Genomic DNA, 19,253 nt, shown 5'->3' with positions numbered 1-19,253 from the left:
AACTCAGACCGATCCGTAGTAGTCCTCGTAGAAGTCACCTCCATAGCCTGGGAGCTCAACATGATCATCCGGAAACAGACGATCTCGCGGAGCTTGTGGACCATAGGGGCTAGGATGAGGCCTTGGACCAACAAACGGTGGCCTGCGGGGCCCGCGAGGTGGGGTGATGCCTCCTACATCACGCCAAACCATCACGTCTGGCAGAGCAGATCTCACAGGATAGAGATCGCGCATATCTGAGAATCCAGCTTGCACCGCCGGTGCGAACCGAGTCAAAGTGGCCCAGTGGTCAGCACGGGTATTGAAGAGCTCTAACCTTAAGGCCCGATTTTCACGGTCCTTATCCTCGAGCATCTCAGCAGTGGTGCGAGTCCGTGAATCCTCCTGAGTGGGGTCAGCATAGATAGCCTGGAGATACCCTTCTGCTCCCGGAAGTGATCCTGGCATATACCGGAAATCAGAGTCCCGAAATAGACCAGATCTGACTCGCATAATGGTCATCATAGAGTAGGCGGCGTCCTGCACAGCCATCTTAATAGTAACCCCGAGTCCATAGGAGCAGTGAAGAGGCTCGGTGGATCCAGGATAAGATGGAAATATCCTGACAGTACAGAGATACTGGCTTTGATTGAAGTCCCGAAATTGCTCTTCGACCGTGTACTCGGGATACCAGCGGTATCCAGCCTCAGTCATTACCCTGACCAACTTGGCAGTATGGCCGGGTACATCTAGGCATCGAGTCAGGCGAACCACTTGATTGAGGTCGCGAGTGGCCATCTGAAAGCACAATCATAATGCAAGGGCATTAGAGTTTCTAGCAAAATTTCGGCAGCATAACAGCTGTAAATGCTCAAGAAGGATTTTGAGACATTTGACAAAGGATTTCATACACACTCAACATCATCATATCAAAGTTCTGAATCCATTCTAACAACATAATGTGGTAGTAGAACTGAACTAGGCTTGTATCCATCAATCTTATAAGGTACTACTGATTATTAACACGTGATCCTGATAGAGAGAATAGATCCTAATTCCTTAACCCCCGGTAGAAGAATGGACTGACTCAGATCAGAATGTCATAAGATAAAGGAATAAAAAGAGCCTTACGTTCCATCCCACAAACAATTCCCCTACATATAACTAAAGAATTTCTAGACTCAACATCGACCAGTTTGGCTTGGAGAACCTACAGGCAGTCCGGCTCTGATGCCAACGCTGTCAGGACCCCGACTCGATGTCACATCGATCTAGCCGATAACACCTCATATCACTTTGCGGCCTCACGCACGGTATCCCCACGGGTGTCGCCTTACCTTTGCCCGGGACCGTTTGCGCCTTTTGGCTCACGTATATGATAGTGGCGCTAGCATCCATATGATAAAGAGCCCGGGCTGACATGACTAGTCGTAAACCCAAAGTGGCACAGACTTACAGGGACAGGCATCCATGACCCAGCTTCGAACGTGTCGGTCATCAGCAAGTGGGTCCGGGCTGTAGCACTGGGCTAGCAGGACTCCGGTAAACCGGGCTGTAGCGGGCTAACAGGACTCCGGTACTCAAAGCGTGACATTTCCCAAAAGGGACAGACACAGGAACGAAGAAGGACACATGCCGGCCAGCCTAAGTGTTCCAGAGCAGTAGCAAGCTACCATGGCTCAGCGGTAACACTAGGAGACATTTCCCGGTAAGAGAGGCTACTAAAGATAAACAACTAGATAGTCAGATCCCACACATACCAAGCATTTCAATCATACACACAATATGCTCGATATGTGCAAATACAACGAAGCATCACAACATGACTCTACGACACAAGTACTTTATTTAAGGCTCAGGGAGCCATACATAACATACACAAAGGTACGGGTCTCACGACCCAACATACAAGTCATACAGTCATACAAACCAGCAGCGGAAGTAGCTTGTCTGAGTACAGACAACTAGTAAAATAAAAGAGGCTTGGAAAGCCTAACTATACTACGTGGTCCTTCACAAGCTCAGGGTCACCACCTGGGTCTTTAGCCTACTCGTTGATGTCAACGTCTACAAAGAACCCATCAGAAGGGGTTGCAGTGTCTTCTGTAAAAAATGTAAATTATAGCAACATGAGTACAAAGGTACTCAGCAAGACTTACATCAGATCCTACATACATGCATGTTATCAAGAAGGGTTGGTGGAGTTATTGCAGCAAGCCAGCTTTGACTCTTGGCTAAACTATCCTATGATACTCCAACTTGAAATGGTTTTGCGCACACGAGTCCACTACTCACCACTTCAATACACTACCGAGGATCCACCTCCGTCTTCCTACGGAAGAGCCATCCTCGACACTCACACTTATCTTGAGGCTTTTAACAGTTTCCATTTACTTGTCTATGAACTGTATAGGCAACCAAGTAGTCCTTTACCGCGGACGCGGCTATTAGAATAGATTATGATAACCCTGCAGGGGTGTACTTCTTCATACATGTTTCCACCGCTTAGCGTCTGCACACGACATGTGCTCGGTAGACTTCAAGCGAAAGCCGACGTGGGTGTAGACCACGACCTACCTAAACACTTAAGCCTCTAGTCCAGGTTTATCGCCTACTCAGGTTCCATCCGCAGGGAGTCCGGCCGGGGTTTCCCATACGGCCCCGAACGATGTGAACAGGGTTCCCGAGATACCTAACGGGTATTCGGTACACCCGGCCACGTACCTACCGCATCACAGCCCACCCCTACGGTCAGCGCTGTCCACGGCCTCCAGTAGGCTACAAACACCAGAAACTACTTGCAACTCCTGGACAGAGAGCTAGGGTGAATAAGAAGTCGAGCGGGGTCATATTTCAGGGCCCAATGCATGGTAGTAGCTATATCTTAAATCACGCATACAGATCTCAGTGCTTAAGGTCGGCTTCAATGAAACAACCCACCATGTACTCCTACATGGCCTCTCATCGATACCTTTACCAAATCGTGTTCACCACACCACTCTCATTACCGACATACTCATTTCACTCTAGCCCATCACCCAGATGAACCAGACCTGACACGACTCTAAGCATAGCAGGCATAGCAAGGTAGGAACAACACATACATATGGCTCAGACAACTCCTACACATGCTAGTGGGTTTCATCTAGTTACTGTGGCAATGACAGGTCATGCAGAGGAAATGGGTTCAACTACCGTAGCACACAGCAGTTTGAAACGCGTTGTCTTAATGCAGTAAAAGAGAGCAGGAGCGAGAACATGGGATTGTATCAATATGATCAAATGGTTGGTTGCTTGCCTGATGGCTCGATGCACTGATACGGTTCTTCATTAGGGTAATCACGGTATTCTTCGGAGACAGAACCTGCCGCAGAGAGCACCGATACACAAACATTACCAAACAGTGTGCAACAATATGATGCATGCATGAGACATGGCAAAATGAGTGTATTGGGCTAATGCAACTAAAACCAGAAGGGTTTGAACAAATTTGAATCAAGGATTCAAATTTCAAATTCAAATATGGCCTTTTAAAGTGCTTTTCCTTGTTCTGCTTAAAACATCAATTTAACTTGTTTGATCATGCATGAAAATAGTACAGATGGATAGATTGGATTTTTCTGATCATTTTTCATATATAATTTGTCCAATTTGGAGTTACAGAATAAAAGTTATGAATTTTTGAAGTTTAAATTATATTCTGGAATTTCCTGATTTAAATTAAATCCAGAAAATCAATTACTGCGTCAGCCTGACGTCAGTGTGACGTCAGCAGGTCAACGGGACAGGTCTGGGTCAAACCTGACAGTGGGTCCCGCATGTCAGGGTGATTATTTTAATTAAAACTTAATTAAAACTAATCCTGTTTAATTAACAGGGTTGGGCCCCACCTGTCATTGACTCAGGGGAGTCAACCAGGGCCCACCCGTGGTCAAACCCGGGTCGGCTGCACCGGCGTTTAGCCGCCGGCGAGCCCGACGCGGCGGCGGGAGTGGTTTTGGTCATTTCGGCCACCAAATGGGCCGCGGAGACCACCGGAGGGGAGCTGAGGACAAACCGCAGCTCTTGGCGGAGTCCGTTGAGGTCGGGGTGGCCGGAGTTGGCGCCGGCGACGACTTTGGCGGCCACCGAGGCTCGGTCGGAGGTGAACTTGGCGCTAGAGGGGTCGGTGAGGCTCGTGGAGTAGCTAGCTAGGTGTTGCGGGACTTGGTGAGTAAGATGGACACCATCTTGTGGCCGGAGTGTGGCCGAAAGCACGTCGGCGACGAGGTCCGCGGCGGTGCGGGCGTGTGATCCTCGTGCGGTGGCTACACGGCTCAGGAATGAGAGAGAGAGGGTCGGAGGAGTAGCTAGGCTCACAGCGCTCCCGTAGAGGCCACCGGTGAGGTCGGGGACGAGCTGAGGCGGCGACGGCGTTGAAGGGGATCTCCGGCGACGGTGAGCTCGGGCGAGGTCGGTGCGGTGGTCTCGGGCCGCACGAGCACACGGGGCTCGGCTGCTCGATGAAGTAGACAGCGGCGGAGCTCCTGGACACGGTGGCACGGCGTGGGGTGGACGGAGGGCGTGGCTACGGCGTGGGGGTGGCGGCGATGGCGTCGGCCATGGCTGGGGCGTGCGAGGGGGAGGAGCTGGAGAGGAGAGGGGGTGTCTGGGGGGTTCGGGGGAGAGAGGGAGGCCGATCCACGGCGTTAGCCGGGCGAGGGAGGAGGCGAGGCGGCGAGCAGCTGCGTGGCGAGCTGCGGTGCCGCCGCCGAGCACCTTGGCTGCCTGCCTGGCGAGCCAAGCAGCTCGCTGGAGCGGTGGCCGGGCTGGGCCGGCCAGGTGGGCTGGCTGGTGGGCCTGCGGCGGCGCCAGGTAAGTTTCCCCTTTTTTTCTATTTCTGTTTTTATTTAATATATCTGCAACTTTGTTGAATTTAATAAAATACCTAGGCAACTTCAAAAATCACCAAATTACTCCTGGTCCATAGTTGGATTATTTCCAACATGAAACATTTTAGTTTGGAGGTATTTGAGCATTTAAATATTTTATATAATTTTAAATGCCCAAATTCAAATATTTATGATTTAATTCAAAAACCCTAAGATGGCCTAGGAAAATGTGCACCACTTTTGGCAGGGGTTCTGAACCAAGACAAAAATGATGGGCATTTTAGAAGGACATTTCAGGTTCATTGAAAAAGTTTTTAGTAAACCCTAGTTGGTTTCAGAGGGGACTGGGGGTTCTGTCATCCCCATTTCAAGTTTCTGATGAAAAAGTAAACATGATGCAACACTCTAATGCATGGCTAACTAGGATGTGACATGGAATATGGTTGATGATGACGACAACGACGAATCCCCCTCTCCGGAGCCCCGAACGGACTCCAGATCTGCCCTCCCGAGAGAGATTAGGGCTTGGCAGCGGCTCCGTGTCATAAAACGCGATGAAACTTTCTCCCTGATTTTTTCTCCCCGAACGTGAACATATGGAGTTGGAGTTGAGGTCGGTGGAGGTCCAGGGGCCCCACGAGATAGGAGGGCGCGCCCTATAGGGGGGGCGCCCCCTATCTCGTGGACAGGCCATGGGCCCCCTGGTGTATTTCTTTCGCCCAGAAATTCTTATTAATTCCAAAAAGTGCCTCCGTGGATTTTTAGGACATTTCAAGAACTTTTCTTTTCTACACATAAAACAACATCATGGCAGTTCTGCTGAAAACAGCGTCAGTCCGGGTTAGTTTCATTCAAATCATGCAAGTTAGAGTCCAAAACAAGGGAAAAAATGTTTGGAAAAGTAGATACGTTGGAGACGTATCATAGAGCTGCAGGAACTCGGCGAGATCTGCGGTGTCGCGGTAGCGCAAAGGCATGCCAGGCTTGAACTTGCTTGGCCAGACAATGTTGCGGAGCTCTGCAGTGAACGCACGACATCCTGCTGTGGCCACCGGAGGTCGTCGAGGGGGTGGAACGTGGTCCTGGTGCTGGGGTGCTAGAAGCACGCACGCTTTTCCTCGAGGACGTTGAACCACCTGGCAGCTCACGTCATCCTGAGCCGGTGTCGAGCGCTGTGGGTCGAGCTGTGGAGCCATGCACCTTGGCTCGATGATGGCGCCCCGGGCCAGAGGAGGAGGAGCCCCGTGCGCGGCGTCGCCGGCTGCGGGTGGTTGCTGAGGCAGCGAGCGAGCCGGCCCGTCGGAGCCCCCTTGCGCGATGCTGATGAGCTCGGTGATGCGCTCGAGCCACTCCTCGTAGAGATCACCCACAGGATGGTAGCGAAGGAGCTCCCGCGTCATGAGCAGAGCGGCCTGCGCGTCCACCTGGTCGCGACACGCGTGGGATGATGAAGCTTCTGGGGTGAGTGACGGAGTAGCGGTGTGACCATCACGGCGCACCGATGGGTGCAGTAACGAAGCATGCTGCTCGTGGCCGGCAGGGCCTGTGGCAGCGTTAGCCACCGGAGAAGGAGCGCGGCGGGCGCAGCCGTCCCCCGTTGGAGCCGTCTGAGCGACGCGGGCGGCGACCGCATCCCGACGCTCGGCGCGAGCCCTGCGCGCGTTAGCCATGGAGATGTTGGAGTAGGGACAGATTGAAGGACGGAAGAGAGGATCCGACGCACCCCTACCTAGCGCGCCAAATGTCGGTTTTCGGGATCCGGCAACCAGTGAGAGGTTCGAACACTGGGGTGCGTGCGAAGATCTCAACCTGCCCAGCCTCCCTACTCGCAATCCTCCCTGGCCTAGCACGAAGAGCTCACAGAGAAGCAAAGATACAAAGATTTATACTGGTTTGGGCCACTGTTGTGGTGTAATACCCTACTCCAGTATGGTGTGGTGGATTGCCTCGAGGGGCTATGGATGAACTAGTACAAGGATGAACAAGCCTCAGGAGGTGAGGTGTTCTTGACCTAGTGTGGTGTTCTACTTGCTCTGGTTTCGATCCTTTTCTATGGTGGTGGCTAAGTCCTATATATAGTGCCTTGGTCCTCCTCCCAATATGAGCGGGAAGGGATTCCACAACGGCGGGATTTGAAAGGGGACAAGTAGTATAGTCTATCCTAACATAAGTAGTCTTCGCCTGCGAAAAGCCTCTGGCCGTGACGCTGTGGTGGGCTCGGTGATGACCTCCATATTGCCGTCCTGGCGGTCTTGGTATTGTTGCACCAGAATGGAAACCTTTGGGTGATTCCTCGAGACTCCGCATCGGTGGCTTGCCTCCCTTGCACCGAAGAGGAAACCTGCGCTCTGCGCCCGCCTGGCCTTGGTCGTCATGGCTCACATCGGCTGAGCCTCATGAGGTAGCTACATAGGTCTCTCCGCCCCTCAGGAGCCCTCCTGAGGAGGCCAACTCCTTCAGGGGTCTTGGCATCGTCCTCCTCGCGAGGCTTGGCCCCTCGCGAGGGTCTTGCTGCAATGGTGTCGAAGCTGGGCCGTACCAGGCCGCCGATGGAGCCACGCGGTGGGCCGCAGGTAGGCAGGACTGGATACCCCCAAGTCCAGGACGCCGACAAACTGCGAGCCGTTGTCGGTGAAGATGTGGTTGGGGACCCCAAACCGGCTCATGATTCCCTTGATGAACTTGATGGTCGATCCAGTTGGGATAGTGCGCACGGCTTCTACCTCCGCCCAATTAGTGAACTTGTTGATGGCGACATAGAGGTATCGGTAGCCCCCTGGCACCCGAGGTAACTGTCCCAAGATGTCCAGCCCCCAGACCGCGAATGGCCACGTGAGCGGGACTATCTGGAGGCCCTGCGCGGGCTGGTGGATCTTTTTGTCGTGAAACTGGCATGCTTCACAAGAGCGCACCAGTTCTGCAGCGTCGTTGAGCGCGGTGTGCTAGTAGAAGCCGCTGCGGAACGCCTTCCCCACCAGAGTGCGTGATGAGGAATGATGCCCGCAGTCCCCACCATGTATGTCCTCTAGCAGCTCAAGCCCCTGTTCCCTGGAGATGCACCGCAACGAAACGTCATTGGGCCTCTTGCGATATAACTCACCATCCTTGATGCAGTACGCGGTGGCTTGACGGGACACGTGCTCGGCGTCCTCCTCCTTCTCTGGCAGGGTCCCTTGAAGCAAGTACGCCTTGAGCTCTTCAGTCCAGCACCCCTCCTGAGGCTCGAGCGCAAGCAGTAGGCGGGCTCTCGAGGGGTGACCACAGGTTGGGGCGCCCGTCTCGGGTGCCTGTGGCAAGTACTCCTGAGGCGGTGCTGAAGTTGTGGGGTGGGGGGTCGCAGATGGCTTGAAGAGCCGCTCCTCAAACACTCCCAGTTCCTGAGGGAGCCTGCGGGAGGCTCTCTTGGCGATGTCGTCTGCTTCCTTGTTCGTTCCGTGCGGCACGTGCAGTAGCTCCACGCCCATGAGCCGCTTCTCCATTTTGCGCACCTCCTCTAGGTACGCCTCCATGTGCTCGTCCTTAGGCGTGTACTCCTTGTTGGAGAAGTTGACGAGAAGCTGAGAGTCACCCTTGATGGTGAGGTGCTTCACTCCCAGCGCGGTCGCGACCTTGAGTCCGCCGAGCAAGCCTTCGAATACTGCGATGTTTTTGGAGACCTTCTCACCCTGCTGAAAGCAGAGTTGCACCACGTAACAGAGCTTGTCCTTGGTGGGTGAGATGACGACGGCCCCCGCTCCTGTGCCTTGTCGCGCAAACACCCCGTCGAAGTACATGATCCATCCATCCGGCTCCTCGTCTCCTGGCAGGAGGGAGCAGTCCTCGCCTACTCTGTGGTCGGGAACATCAGTCCACTCGGCCACGAAGTCCGTGAGGGCCACACCCTTGATGACCCTGGTGGTGCTGAACTCGAGATTGAATGCCTGAAGCTCGATGTTCCATTCAATAACTCGCCCAGCTGCGTTCAGGCTCCGGAGTACCCTCCCTAGCGGGTACGCTGAAACAACCTTGATGGGGTGGCCTTGAAAGTAGCGATGCAGTTTCGCAACTAGGAGCACGACCAGGAGGTTCTGAGGCATGGGGTAGCATGCCCGAGCCTCCCTAAGTACCGTGCTGACAAAGTAGACAGGGTGCTCGACGAGGGGGGAGGCACCAGCGGAGTCTTATTCTTCGCGAGGGCGCGGGTCCTCCATGGCCTCATGAGGCCTGTGCTCGGGAGCCTTGGTAGCCGAAGGGTCAATTGTGGCCTCAGGAGGTCGACCACCGGGTCGGTCGAGGCCCCAGACGCATCGTCCTGAGGGTGTTGTGTCTTGCTTGATGGTTGTGCATCCGGCTGAGGTTTCTTGATCGGTCGTTCCTTCCTTAGTGCCACCATGGTAGCGGTGGCTGAGTGAGGGGTGGATCCCAGATAGAGCACCAATGGCTCGAGAGGGCGTGGTACCACCATTACTGGCGGGCTGGTCCAATATCTCTTGAGGTCCTGCAAGGCTGCGTCCGCCTCTGGGGTCCAGTCGAATGGCTCCTTCCTCTTCATCAGCTTGAAAAATGGGAGGGCGCGCTCCCCCAGCTTGGAAATGAAACACCCAAGTGAGGTTATGCAGTCCGCTAGCTTCTGCATCTCTTTCAGGTCCGTGGGGGGCTCATGTCCTCTATCGCCTTGACCTTCTCTGGGTTGGCCTCGATCCCTCTGTGCGACACTAAGAATCCCAGCAACTTGCCAGAGGGAACCCCAAACACACAATTCTCAGGATTAAGCCGAAGATCCACCTTGCGCAGGCTGGCGAACGTCTCTCCCAGATCTCCTATCAGGGTCCCGGCCTCCCAAGACTTCACCACTATATCATCAACATAGGCCTCTGCGTTCCTCCCGAGCTGCGAGCCTTGGGCGATATGCATCAGTCGCTGGAAGGTTGCCCCAGTGTTACGCAGCCCGAAGGGCATGCAGGTGTAGCAGTACACCCCACAGGGAGTGAGGAATGTCGTCTTCTCCACATCCTCCACGACCATCTTGATCTTGTGGTAGCCGGAGAAGGCATCTAGGAAGCACAATAGGTCGCATTCGGCGGTGGAGTTGACGATTTGGTCGATGCGAGGGAGCGGGAAGGGATCTTGCGGGCAGGCCTTGTAGAGGTTGGTGAAGTCGACACACATGCGCTCCTTCCCTCCTTTCTTGGGGACGATGACGGGGTTCACCAGCCACTCCGGGTATCGTACCTCTCTGATGATCCCTGCGGTTTGGAGCTTACGGGTTTCCTGGACGATGAAGGCATGCTTCTTGGTGGACTGGCGGCGAGCCTTCTGCTTCACTGGCCGCACGTTTGGGCATACCCTCTGGTGGTGCTTGATTATCCCCCTTGGGACCCCAGCCAGGTGTTTGGGTTCCCAAGCAAATACATCCTTGTTGGCTCGTAAAAAGTTGATCAATGCCTCCTCTTGATCTCGAGGGAGGCCAGCCCCTATGGTGAAGGTGGCGCTGGCTGCCCCATCCTTACAGACCAGCACTTGCTTCGTCTTGGCTCGGTCTTGGGAGAACAACTGCTTCTTCTTGGCCGGCGCTGCTTCTGGGGCCTCCTGACCCCCCTTCTCGTTGGGCAGCACGGACGTGGCTGACCTGAAGGCGAGCTTGAGGGCCTGCAGCGCACCTTTGGTATCCCCCGCCACCTTGAGGACACCGTTGCTGCCGGGCATCTTCATGAGGTTGTACGCAGGATGAGTCGCAGCCATAAACTGGGCCAAGGCCAGGTAACCCAGAATAGCATTGTACGGCAGGTCGATCCTGGAAATGTCGAAGCCAATGACCTCGGTGCGGTAGTTGTCGCGGGTCCAGAAGGTGATAGGGAGGCGGATCTGCCCCAGGGGGCTGGTGGAGCCGCCGCCAACCCTGGAGAAAGGCTTGGAGGGGCGGAGCCGGCTGGGCGGCACGTGCAGCAGGCCGAACGCCTCTGGGGAGAGCACATTGAGGCCGGCTCCACCGTCGATGAGGGTTCTGGTGACCGCCAGGTGGCAGACGGTGGGGGTGCAAAGCACTGGGAGCATGCCTGTTGTCGTCGTGGCGGCAGGATGATCCTTGGGGCCGAAGGTGAGGTCGGCCTTGGGCGCTGCCCAGCCCGGCGGAGCCGCCGAGCCCGCCTGGGTGGCGCCTACTCGCCAGTAGAACTGCTTGATATGGAGGTCGGAGGGTGGTGCCTGCGAGCCACCTAGGAGAGCTGCGACGACCGGGGGCGCCGGTGCCACATAGTGGGCGAGGAAGAGGTCGCGCAGCTCTTCCCAGGAGTCCATAGAGGAAGCCGGCAGGTTGAACAACCAGGTGCGTGGTGGGCCTACAAGGGCCATGGGGAGCCAGTTAGCCTTCACCTTGTCATCTCCGTCGGCCACCCAGACTGCCTCCTCGTATGCTTGAAGAAAGTCGGCCTAATCCGCCGTGCAGTCATAACGCGGTGGCATCTCCGGTCGGAACTTGGTCGGCCACTGCACCTGCCATAGGGAGAGGGTGAAGCAGCGCAGCCCCGATGCTTCTTCGGGAGCGCATGTCGACTGGGCCGACGGAGGAGCGCCCGCCATTAGGGTCAGCGACACGATCTAGCAGTCGAGGTAGAAGATTCTGACGCACCCCTACCTAGCGCACCAAATGTCAGATTATGGGATCCGCAAACCCTTAAGAGGTTTGAACTCTGGGGTGCGTGCGGAGATCTCAAATTACCCAGCCTGCTGACTCGCGATCCTCCTAAGCCTAGCGCGTCAAGCTCAAAGAGACACAGAGACACATCAATTTATCCTGGTTCGGGCCACCTTGCGGTGTAATAACCTACTCCAGCATTTTGGTGGATTGCCTCGAAGGGCTGAGAATGAACTAGTACAGTGGATGAACCGGCCTCAGGAGGTGAGGTGTTCTTGAGCTGGTGTGGTGTGAGCTAGTTTGACTTGTCCCCCTTTCTACGGTGGCGGCTAGTCCTATTTATAGTGGCCTTGGTCCTCTTCCCAAATGTTCGGCTGGAAGGGATCCCACAACGGCCGGATTTGAAAGGGGACAAGTAGTACAACTTATCCTGAGAAAAGTGGTCTTCGCCTGCGAAAAGCCTCTGGACGTGACGCTGCGGTGGGCTCATCGATGACCTCTGTTGGTGTTAAAACCGGCGGATCTCGGGTAGGGGGTCCCGAACTGTGCGTCTAGGCGGATGGTAACAGGAGACAAGGGACACGATGTTTTACCTAGGTTCGGGCCCTCTTGATGGAGGTAAAACCCTACGTCCTGCTTGATTGATATTGATGATGTGGGTATTACCACGAGATCGAGGAGGCTAAACCCTAGAAGATAGCCTATGGTATGATTGTTGTTCGTCCTACGGACTAAAGCCATCCGGTTTATATAGACACCGGAGAGGGCTAGGGTTACACAGAGTCGGTTACAATGGTAGGAGATCTACATATCCGTATCGCCAAGCTTGCCTTCCACGCCAAGGAAAGTCCCATCCGGACACGGGACGAAGTCTTCAATCTTGTATCTTCATAGTCTTGGAGTCCGGCCGATCATGATAGTTCGGCTATCCGGACAGCCCCTAGTCCAGGACTCCCTCAGTAGCCCCCGAACCAGGCTTCAATGACAACGAGTCCGGCGCGTATGTTGTCTTCGGCGTTTGCAAGGCAGGTTCTCCTCCATGTTCCATGTGTTAGCCGAATAGTGTCTGGTTTCTTCATAAATGTTGCGCTCCTTGGCTTCCACGTCCAATAATGGCCCTCTTCCACGTGTTGTATGAATGCGAAAAGCCAGGGTATTTTTACGTTTTACGCCCCTAGCTGCGCGAATAAGCCGCCTATAAGAGAGGCGTGGATCCAGATCCAAATCACACCATCCTCCTTTCGCAAGTATCCATTGAAGCGCATCTGACAAGAATCCATTCCAACATGGATAGTCGACGCGGCTCCTCTTCTCACGCTCCCAGTCCTCAGCCAGGAGATTGGAGGAGATGCTCAGTCCCGCATAGCGAGTTAGTGACGCTCCAAGCAGAGGGATACCTTCCCCAAGCCTTTATGGTTCCGGTTCGAGCCGGACTGGCCACCTACAAGGGTGGGAAGCAGGAGGAGAGCGTCCCCAATCCCTCCAAAGGAGAGCGGGTATGCTTCGTCCCCTATTTAATAAGGGGACTCGGATTTACCATACATCTGTTTCTCCGGGGGCTCCTGGAGTTCTACGGACTCCAACTTCACCACCTTACACCTGCCTCCATTTTGCACATCGCGGGCTTTGTAGCTGTTTGTGAGCTGTTCTTGGGCATCAAGCCCCATTTTGCGCTATGGAAGAGACTGTTTTGCCTCGTACCCCGTTCTCACGAGGGGTCGATATATCAAGTGGGCGGAGCCGAAATATGGCGCATCGCCGGGACCGGATATCTATCCGGAACCCCGAAGAAGGCATCCGAAGACTGGCCTTCGGAGTGGTTCTATATGGAAGACGCCCCGCTGCCGGATCCAGTTCGGATCGGCCTCCCGGAGTTTAGCAGCGCTCCTCTGAAGAAACGCCTGAGTTGGCGCCCGCGGAGCCCTCAACGGGAAGATGATAGGAGCGTCCACTATCTGATGGGTCGGATATGGTTACTGGGCCATTCCGGATTAACCATGATTGGAGTCATGGCCACATGCATTATGCGAGGGGTGCAGCCGCTCCAATATCGGGGCCACCCCATGTGGGATTTCAACGGGGAGAATGACGCCACCCGTCAAGGCCGCAAGGGGCCGGGATCGGCCGCCGATCTGGTGAAGATCCTGTCTGGCTTGTACAAGGGGGAGAAGGAGGACTTCCTCCACACGAGTCCATTGAATGGATTCTCCATGAATAACCCTCGGAGCTGGGTAAGCGGACGTTTATATATATGATCCATGCTTTCAAAGATAAGTGTCTTACTTTATGATTTCGATGCAGGAACTGCGCTGGGATGTGGAGGGCATAGAAAGCCCGACTCCACAACCCGAGGATCCGGGAAGATCCCTTGATCCGGCCGCCAGAGAAGATCCGGACATAACGGTGGAACTGATTGACGGGGTGTTCCACCAGCTCAGCATAGACAATGCTCTAGCCGCCATTACGGCTGACTACCCCGGTTTATCCCTGGCTTCCCAGGTGAGTACGACCGAAGTCCTGACACCGTTACCTTTTTAATGTTTATTCCTGACCACTGTGTGCCAATGGTGCTTCGCAGGAGGTGCCTTTACGGCGGGAAGCTGAGCCCGCGGCGACCGACCAACCAAGGTCAGTGCGGCCCAGCAGGCGGAAGAGGAGTGCGGCGCGAATCAAAACGTCGCAGCAAAGGTATGGCGCACCATTGTCCTTTAAGGGAAAGACTCTTGGGAGGTATATTAATGCTCGTGATTCTTCCAGGAGAAAGATCCCTCGTCGGACCGAGTCCGGAGAGGGTGCCAACCAAGCCTCCGCCAGCCAAGCTCCAACGCCTGGTCCGGAGAGGGAGGCGAGCGCAAGGCGCGAGCCGGATGCTCCTCCAACGGAGGATGCCGATAGGTTGTCCGCCACCAGGTCTAAGGTGGAGAGCGCCATGAATCACAGGCGCTGTCGGACAGTTCTTCGTGACGCGTGTTTCTCCCCAGAGGCGTTGAATGCCTTTAATGCGGGAGACGCGCACCTCCGTGCTGCTCAAGATGGTTTAACCAGAGCCATGGAGCAGTATGTAAAAAACATTCAGGTGAGGAATTTTAATAGTTATATATGCCAGTAGCCCCCGAGACTTAAAATAGTTAAACTAACTGATTTAAGGATCATTTGTTATGCAGGATCTAACGCAGAGGAATACCCACCTGTCCCAGGAGCTTCAAGAATGCAAGGCCCAACTTGAGGCCGCACTAGCCGCTGTCGGGGGAGCCACAGAGACCCCCTCTGGTAATTCATATTTCGAAAAGAGAAATAGTTTATGAAGTGCGGCGTGTGTATAATCTGACAATAATATTGCAGAGGGTGCTGGACTAGATCCGGACAAGCAACATCTGTTGCGCCAGCTGAAGGCCGGCGAGAAGGTGCTTATGAGGGTCCAGCAGGAGAGGAACAAACTCTAAGATGCCAACACCCAGCTGGGCGAAGAACTAAAAGATGTTCGGGTCCAGCTGTCTAACTCCGTAAAGGAGAATCAGCGGCTTCGTCGCGACATTTATAGTAAGTGCTTGAGCAAACTCTTTTGAAAAGAAGAGTTCGGCGAGGAAGTCGATTGACAGAAATATGTCTGTAGGTGTGCTCACGGGTCTTCCGGCGGAGGAGATGCCTGGTTCCATGGGAGACCCTCTTCCCGAGCTGTTACAACTGCACGAACGTGTTCGGCAGGCGATGAGCGGTGTCATTCAGGCCTTATGGCCTTCCGTCTCCCTACCCGAGGGTCTTGGAGGGCTTGTTGAGAGGCTTCAGGGAGTGTGGCGGCGTCTCCGTCTGTGGAAGATATCAGCCTGTCGTCAAAGCGCTAGGGAGGCCTGGGCCATGGTGAAGACGCGGTACCCGAAGGCTGATCCAAACCACATGGCCGAGGTCGGACCTCCAGGGCCCGATGGGAAGGAGATCCCTGTGAGCCTGATGTACGGCCAAGTAGAGTTGGCCGCGAAATATTCCCAACAGGACTGTAAATTAGACAGCCTGTTAGATGGGATTGAACAGGAGTACAATCAGTCAGTTTGACGATGTAATTTAAAATGACATGTAAAATGCCTTCTAGCCGGATTGTAGATCGTTTGTCTTTGCGGACCTTTTCGCTTAAACCTCGGGACCCAATAGTCCAGAGTGTGTCCAAATGCCCTTACGGTTATATAAAAAAATAGGGGCATGCATGGAGACAAGGCGTAGGGGTCATGAGTGCTTTATCAGACAAGTGCCCAACTAGCTATGTTATATTACATGGTTAGTAAGAAACATCTTCCAGGGAGAATAGTTCCGTTAGGGGTTCCTTTCCCTGGGAGGCATGCCCTGAAGTGCATGACCGGACTGCGAAAAGAGCAGAACAAGCATCTGGGGGCAGATAAATAAATAAGTAATAAATCATCTTTCAGGTCACCGACCGACTATTCCCTTAAGAACGCTAGCCTTCGGCTTCACCCAGTCTGAGGTACACATCCGGCTGACCCGGCAGTAACAATCGCAGAGGTGCTCCCTTTACCTCCTAGCCAAACAAACGGGAACGTAGGGGTAAGCACAGGAGCCAGGCAACCCGGCTTGGCCAAAACTTAAGTCATATCGATGCATATAATGGTGAGTAAAAGGTACATGTGGAAGTATGACACATGTGTTGGGCATGAAGCCCATATAAATAAGCTTCTGTTAAAGAAGCCCCCAGGTATAACGAGTGAGAGTAGCACATCGAGTGAGTGCGAACAAAGCGCAGATCAGCCCTCAAGAGGCTTGTAGTGAAAGAGGGAGGAAAATGGGAGGAAAACAAAGACAGTGAAAAAATATGAAAGGTGGACGGAGGAAGGAGACGAACTCTGAGTCCGGCGCTAGGCGTAGAATCTTCGGAGACGGGCTGCGTTCCATGGGTTTGGCTCGAGTCGGTTGTTAGATGCGTTGCATAGACGGTATGCACCGCCGGTAAGGACTTGGTCGATGATGAAGGGACCTTCCCACTTGGGCTTAAGTTTGTCCTTTTTCTTGTCCAGCAGGCGTAGAACTAGCTCGCCAACATTGTAAGTTTTGGCCCGTACTTCTCTGCTTTGATATCTTCGAGCCTGCTACCCTTACCACTCTGATCAAGAAAAACCAAGATCCATGGCTACCCTTACCACTCTGATGTCACGCCCAATATGCGATACTATCCTAAAGAGACTCGAAGGTCCCACCAAGGATAGAACCGCATATTGATACGCTTTTGCAAGGTGGATATCATTACATCAACATTACATAATAGATGGGGTACATACAAAAGGCATATAATGCCACATGAATACAACATCATCTTACATAAGAGCACCATCCGACTACGGATGAAACACAAACAGAAACTCAAACGACATCCACCCTGCTAGCCCAGGCTGCCGACCTGGAACATATCCCCTGGTCGAAGAAGAAGCATAAGAAGAACTCCAAAACAAGCAAACATCGCTCTCGCGTCATGATCATCGCATAACCTGTACCTGCAACTGGTGTTGTAGTAATCTGTGAGCCACGAGGACTCAACAATCCCATTACCATGGGTATCAAGACTAGCAAAGCTTAATGGGAAAGGAAGGGGTAAAGTGGTGAGGTTGCAGCAGGGACTAAGCATGATATGGTGGCTAACATACACAAATAAGAGCGAGAAGAGAAGCAACGGAACGGTCGTGAAGCTAGCAATGATCAACAAGTGATCCTGAACTCCTACTTACGTCAAACATAACCCAAAACCGTGTTCACTTCCCGGACTCCGCCGAAAAGAGACCATCACGGATACAAACGCGGTTGATGTGTTTTAATTCGGATCTAGTGTCAAGTTATCTACAACCGAACATTAACAAATTCCCATCTGCCACATAACCGCAGGCACGGCTCTCGAAGTTTATACCCTGCAGGGGTGTCCCAACTTAGCCCATTATAAGTTCTCACGATCAACGAAGGATATTCCTTCTTCCAGGAAGACCCGATCAGTCTCGGAATCCCGGTTTACAAGACATTTGGACAATGGTAAAACAAGACCAGCAAAGCCGCCCGATGTGCCAACAATCCCGATAGGAGCTGCACATATCTCGTTCTCAGGGCAACACCGGATAGGTTAGCCTACGACTAAAACCAGCCCTCGAGTTGCCCCGTGGTGGCCCCGCAGTCTGCCCGTTTCGGACCAACACTTAGAGAAGCACTGGCCCGAGGGGGGGTTAAAATAAACATGACCCTTGGGTTGGCTGACCCAAGGGAAGGGTAATAGGTTGTTAGGCAAATGTAAAACCAAGGTTGGGCCTTGCTGGACGAGTTTTATTCAAAGCGAACTGTCAAGGGGTTCCCATAAATCACCCAACCGCGTAAGGAACACAAAATCAAGGAATATAACACCAGTATGACAGAAACTAGGGCGGCAAGAGTGGAACAAAACACCAGTCATAAGGCCGAGTCTTCCACCCTTTACCAAGTATATAGATGCATTAATTAAATAAGAGATATTGTGATATCCCAACCTAATCCTGTCCACCATGGAGCAATCTTCAACTTCACCTGGAACTAACAACGCTATAAGAGGGGCTGAGCAAAGTGGTAACATAGCCAAACAACGGTTTGCTAGGAAGGGTGAAAAGGTTAGAGGCTGACATGGCAAATTGGGAGGCTTGAAGAACAAGATGATAGGTAGCGCAGCATAGAGATAGAACGAAGAAACTAGCATGGCAATGATAGTAGTGAGATCCAAGGTGACGGTCATCTTGCCTGAAATCCCGCTAGGAAGGAGAACGAGTCCATGAATAAGACGAACGGATGAAGCCGAACCAAGCGTAGACGAACGAATCCTCACGATCGCAACGAAATGGGCACTATCGAGAAGAAGCACACAACACGGTAAACACAGCACACATGAACAAGGCATGATGATCAACCAAGTATGATGCATGACAAGGCTACATGAAGCTACTCATGGCAAGAGATGATGCATACAAGGGCAACACATCAAGGCAAGTTTAAATGAGGCCGAAAACAACATATAACAATTCTGGTAAGCCCTCATATGAAAATTTCGAAATTGGTCCAGATCTGAATAAACCTTATGTTCAAGTTGTTAAACAGCGATCCAGCAAGATGATCTACACGAAATTCTAGTCAAGTTACATATAAAGTTCATTTAATTCGAAGCTACAACCTAGAAGATATGAGCAAAACAAGTTAACATGGCATTGATGCAAAATGCATTCAAACATCAAGCAAACACACTGAAAACATGGATGCAACAAGGTAACATGAAACTACAAGCAAAACTAAGCAAGATTCATGTAGAGCACACTCAAAACAGAGCAACGGTTCAACACATACACATAAAACAAGGTTAAAGAACAAGCTGTCCAAAACAGCAACTAGGCATATTGCAAGCACCAAAACAACATGCTACAGCACCCCAACAAGAATACAAAAGGCATGGACATGATGTACAGGTAAAACATTACAAAACATGAACACTGATCTATCTCCAGCAATCACTAGAACATGCTCGAAAGGACATGGCAAGGTTGTAAATAATAACAGTTTCAGGCTTAGCAGAAATAACATCAGGTTGCAATGTTTAGAGCTATCAAACAACATGTTACAGGAACTTATCATGGAAAACAAAGGTATGTAATTCTAATACTAAAGACAAAGAACAAAAGTCCCTTACTGAACTTATTCCAAAGATCAACAGAAAAGATGGTAGCATTCATGCAAACATGGCAAATGATATGACAGATTCAGACATGGCAGGAACAACGATAAGTAGGCAT

This window comes from Triticum dicoccoides, chromosome 2B, assembly GCF_002162155.2.
Source record: "Triticum dicoccoides isolate Atlit2015 ecotype Zavitan chromosome 2B, WEW_v2.0, whole genome shotgun sequence".
NCBI classification, from domain to species: Eukaryota; Viridiplantae; Streptophyta; class Magnoliopsida; order Poales; family Poaceae; genus Triticum; species Triticum dicoccoides.
Note: the sequence above shows the minus strand (reverse complement) of the source record.